The following is a 5,229-nucleotide window of genomic DNA, read 5'->3' on the forward strand; positions in this document are numbered from 1 at the left end:
TGCATCTCCTGTCCTGCCTGCCACTTCTCCGCCTGTCCTGGGAGGCCTGGGACCCCGGCCGTGGAGGGGCCGCAGTGGGCTTTGGGGTTGGGAGGCCTGGGGTCGAATGGCGTGTTCATCACGGGGGCACTGCTGGGAGCCAGGCTGTCAGGGGCGGGACACCGGGCGGCGAACAGGCAGACGCTGTCCCTGCTCCCGGGGCCGGGGGCTGGCATTCCCGCCGGGAGACGGGGGAAGGCCGGGCAAATCAATGAGATCAAGTCACAGATGAGAAGGCGGTGGCGAACGGGAGGGGCTAGAGCAGGGCTGCCCAGGAGGGACGCGCCTGGGCCACGTGCGTGATTTTATTTTATTTTTACTTTTTAATGTTTTTATTGATTTCAGAGACGAAGGGAGAGGAAGGGAGAGAGAGAGAGGCATCCGTGATGAGAGAGAATCACGGATCGGCTGCCTCCTGCACGCCCCCCACTGAGGATCGAGCCCACAACGCGGGCCTGTTCCCTGACCGGGAATTGAACTGTGACCTCCTGGTTCATAGGTCGACGCTCAGCCACTGAGCCCCCCGGGCCGGGCTACTGGAGGCTTTTCAGGGGAGCAGGGCTGGGTCCGCTGCCCTGTGGTCCTCGGTGGGAGGGGCAGACGCCGGGGCCAGTGATCGAGGTGGCGGCTGGGACCAGGGTGGGCACAGGTTGGGTTTGGAAGGAGGCCGAGTTGGAGATGGGCTCTGAAGGCACCCAACCCGTAGAGGCAGGAAGAAGAGGGGGTGACAAGAAGGACCCCTTCTTGACTCAATGCCATTTGTTCATTCATTATTCATTCATGGCATGGACCCCCCTCCGGTGAGTGAGCGGCGGACCGTTTCTGAGGCTCCGTGCAGCTTGGGGGACACAGAAACGGCTGGCCCGTGAGCCTGAGACCAGGTGCGCCCCCCGGGGTGGGCCTGTGAGTGCAGGGCTCCGGGGGCCGTGGGGAGGGGTGGCAGCTGCGTGGTGGGGGGGGACACGACTCCGTGGCAGGGAGCCCGGAGAAGCCCTTGGGGATCCACGAACCAGAAAGCCACCTTGGTGGCCCCTCCTCGCCCTGGGGCCCCAGGCCAGGCCTTGGGGGTGCTGCCCAGCTCCGGCTGCCCCATGCCCTCTGCAACGCCTACTCTGCCTCAGAGCTCGCTCTCGCTCGCTCTCTCTCTCTCTCTTTCTCGGGGCAGCTTGCTCGCTCGCCTGCTTGCTGGGCAGTAACGACGCTTCCCCGGGGCTCAGCCTGGGCCTTCAGACGCCCCTCCCGTGGGGGAGGGTTCACACTGGCGAGAGCGAGGGTGACACCACGGCCCCTGGTGTCCGAGCCCCGAGGGACGTTGCCGGGGCCCCTGTGCACTGTCACTGCTCAGGGCCCAGCCAGGCCGAGCGGGGCTGTCACTCCCGTGAGAAGGGAACCCCCTACAGTTTTTTGGCTTAAATGACACTGGGAGAGCGGACGGGGCCAGAGCAGAGCCCCCAGCCCGTGGCTGCCTCCCTGCGTGGGTTTCCACTTGTGAACAGACAGCCCCATGTGGGGGCTCCCCAGGGGGGCAGCCGGGGAGGGGCTGGGCTCCTGTCCCCTCTGTCTCTCTCCTCATCGTCCATCTGAAAGGGGGCCCAGGAGGAGAGCGAGGACACCACGGGACAGGCTGGCATGGGCCCCTTCCCTGCCTCACCCCCCAGCTCCGAGTCCGGCCCCCAAACCCAGGGAGAAGGTTGTTGCTTCCATTATTCCCATGGGCTCCCTCCCCACAGGTCTCCCTGGACGCCCCTTGGTGGAAATTTCTCCCATGATGTAGGTCTCGGCTTAGCCTGAAATGTTGCTATGCTTGTCCGGATTAATAAAAAGAGAAGGGTCATGCCTGGCCAGGGTGGCTCAGTGGTTGAGCGCTCTCCCATGCACCAAGAGGGCACCGGCCCGGTTGTGGACTCGGTCCCCTGTAGGGGGCGTGCAGGAGGCAGCCGATTGACGTTCCTCTCTCATCAGCCATGTTCCTATATCTCCCTCTCCCTCGCCCTTCTTCTCTCTCTAAAAATGAATAAAAACGTATTTTAAAAAACAGCAGCAAAAGGGTCACCTGCTGGTGACCTCAGCATATTTTAATTTCAGAGAAGTGTTTCTTCTCCATTCACTCTTTACAAAGAATCAACAGTCTATTTTTTTTAATGCAGGACTCGCTTTTTAAAAAAATATATGTTTTTATTGATTTTAAAGAGAGGGGAAGGGAGAGCGTTAGAGAGAGAGAAACATCCATCTGCACCCCCCCCTTACTGGTGCGTGAGCCGGGAAGTCGGGCATGCCATCTGCACACCCCCTTACTGGTGCGTGAGCCGGGAAGTCGGGCATGCGCCTGACCCGGAATCGAACCTGTGACCTCCTGGTGCATGGGTCCACGCTCAACCAACTGAGCCACGCCACCCGGACAAATCAGAAGTCTTTTAGCAGAAAAATCTCTGTTTCTGGTTGATTTAAACTGCCACCTGCTCGACCCGCTGATTCCCGGCCGATTCCTCCCACCTCAGTTCCTAAATTCTCAAGTGGACGCACGCTCTGACCGGGAATCGAACCTGTGACCTCCTGGTGCATGGGTCCACACTCAACCAACTGAGCCACGCCAACCGGACAAATCAGAAGTCTTTTAGCAGAAAAATCTCTGTTTCTGGTTGATTTAAACTGCCACCTGCTCGACCCGCTGATTCCCGGCCGATTCCTCCCACCTCAGTTCCTAAATTCTCAAGTGGACGCACGCTTCTCAGCACGGCCTGTCCCAAGCACCAAGCGTGTCTCCCAAAGACACGGGTACTCCTGTCCCCGGGGAAGGGCAGCTCGACTCCCCACATCTCCGCCAGCCCCCCTCGCTCGGGTGTCGGACTCTAGAACCCCGCACCCTCCCCCGGGCCTCCGGAACCTCCGGGAACCAGCTGCGTAACCCGCTCCCGCGGGGCCTCCCGCCGCCTGTAACCGCGCTGGTTTCTTCCAGGAGAGGTGCCACCTGTTCTGGAGCCGTGATAAAAAGGGCTCGCGGGACAAGGAGGCCATGCAGGCCTACTCCGAGTCCCTGATGGCGGCAGCTCCCAAGGGCACGGTGCTGCAGGAGGCCAGACTGTAGGTGGGTACCAGGTACGCCCGCCTGCCCCACCCCGCCCGTAGCGAATAGAACCCCGGACCCGGGCGGGCTGGGTCGGCTTCTTCGGCCCGGATCCCCCGGAGGGTCGAGGTACCGAGAGACCCCGTTTGTCTGTTCTGCTCTGGGCGCACCGCCCACTTTTCTGAGGTTCCCAGCGAATGGCAGCCTCCCCCCGCCCCCCACCCGGGGCGCCTCCTGTTTTGTGGGCTGGTGTCTTATCTACAAGGCTGTGTTGGTAAAGGCAGGATCCAGGTGTGGGACAGCGGCCTCTCAAAGCTCGGGTGCGACAGCCTCGCCCTGGCCGGTGTCGCTCAATGGTTAGAGCGTCATCCATGCACCTAAGGCCGTGGTGGGCAAACCGCGGCTCGCAAGCCACATGCGGGCCCTCCTATCCGCACCCGGGGCGCCTCCTGTTCTGTGGGCTGGTGTCTTATCGACGAGGCTGTGTTGGTGAAGGCAGGATCCAGGTGTGGGACGGCGGCCTCTCAATGCTCGGGTGCGACAGCCTCGCCCTGGCCGGTGTGCTCAATGGTTAGAGCGTCGTCCATGCACCTAAGGCCGTGGTCGGCAAACCGCGGCTCGCAAGCCACATGCGGCTCTTTGGCCCCTTGAGTGTGGCTCTTCCACAAAATACCACGAGGGGGTGCGCACGTACCGGGCGATTGAAACTTTGTTGCCCATGCGCAGAAGTCGGTATTTTGTGGAAGAGCTGGTATTTTGTGGAAGAGCCACGCTCAAGGGGCCAAAGAGCCGCATATGGCTCGAGAGCCGCGGTTTGCCGAGCCGCAGTTTGCTGACCACGGACCTAAGGGTTTGATTCCCGGTCCAGGACACATACCTGGGTTGCAGGTTGGATAGCCGGCCCCGGTTGCAGGAGGCAACCCATCGATGTGTCTCTCTGACATCGATGTTTCTCGTGCGCCCTCTCCCCCTCCTTTCCACTCTCTCTTAAAAAAAAATGGCCCCGCTGGCGGCTCAGTGGGTGAGCGTTGCCCTATGAACCAGGAGGTCACGGTTTGATCCCCGGTCAGGGGCGTGCAGGAGGCAGCTGACCCAGGATTCTCTCTCGTCGCTGATGTTTCTGTCTCTCTCCCCCCCTCTCCTCCTCTCTGAAATCAGTAGAAAATATATTTTTTTAATGTTAAAAAGTAAATAAATGGGCAAATATCCTCGGGCCGAGGAGAAAGAAAGAAAAGCAGCTCTGGTGCAGGAGCCTCTCCCGGGACGTTTGCTGCCAGGGCAGCCCCTCCCTCACCGGCCGGTGGACGCTGGGCGGGGCCCGAGTCCTGTTTCCAGGGCCCCTGGGGGGATCCTGCAGCCACGGCCCACGTGAACCTGGGGGACTGGCCAAGAGAACTGGGCGCCCACGAATAGCCGCCCTCGGCCTGAGGGTAGGGTCGCCTGGATGGAGGGGAAACAGGCAGATACACACAACGAGGCAGCAACAGCAACAAAAGGCCGCCCAGTCCGACTGGAGTTCAGGGGAAGAGGGAGTGGCTTTGGGACCAGCGTGCCCCGCGCAGTGACCCTAGGGTTTGGAAAGCCCCTCGCGGTTCCCCTGGGAACGGAATTGAGTGGGGCTCCTTGACTGCACCGCACCCGTCGGCGGGGGAGGCAGCCGGGCCGTGGGGAGCCCTCCTCCTGGGCCCAGTCCCTGTTTTTGTTTTTTAAATTTATTTATTGATGAGAGAGAGAGAGAGAGAGAGAGAAGTTTGTTGTTCCACTTATGGATGCGTTCACGGGTGGATGCTGGTACAGCCCCGACTGGGGATCGAACCCGCGGCCCTGGCATCCGTCCCGGGAGGACAGGCTCACCAGCCACCCAGCCGGGATGTCACTTGGTTTCTGAATAACGTGCGGCCCCTCCAGCTTCTGGGCCTGCAGGGGGTTTAGTAGCCGCCCTGAGCCACGGAGGAGCCGGGAGCCGGGTGAGGCGCAGCCTGCTGTGTGGGGTCCGCTGGCTGCCTCCCTCCCACTTGCTGGCTGCCAGGCTGAGGAGGAAATAAAGTAGAAAATGAGAATTGGTGGGAGCCGGTGTGTTTGTGTTGGCAGGTGCTGCAGGCCCTGCGAGGGGGAGGGGGAGGGGG

General features: G+C 61.4%; 1 protein-coding gene across 1 annotated transcript in view; it reads left to right on the top strand.

Annotated features, from left to right (window-relative positions):
* The window catches only part of SCARB1 (scavenger receptor class B, member 1), a 25,287-nt gene that overhangs the window by 18,968 nt on the left and 1,090 nt on the right, over nt 1-5,229 (top strand). The window lies entirely within an intron of this gene.

The sequence above is a fragment of the Myotis brandtii genome, unplaced genomic scaffold, assembly GCF_000412655.1.
Source record: "Myotis brandtii unplaced genomic scaffold, ASM41265v1 scaffold97, whole genome shotgun sequence".
Lineage (NCBI taxonomy): Eukaryota > Metazoa > Chordata > Mammalia > Chiroptera > Vespertilionidae > Myotis > Myotis brandtii.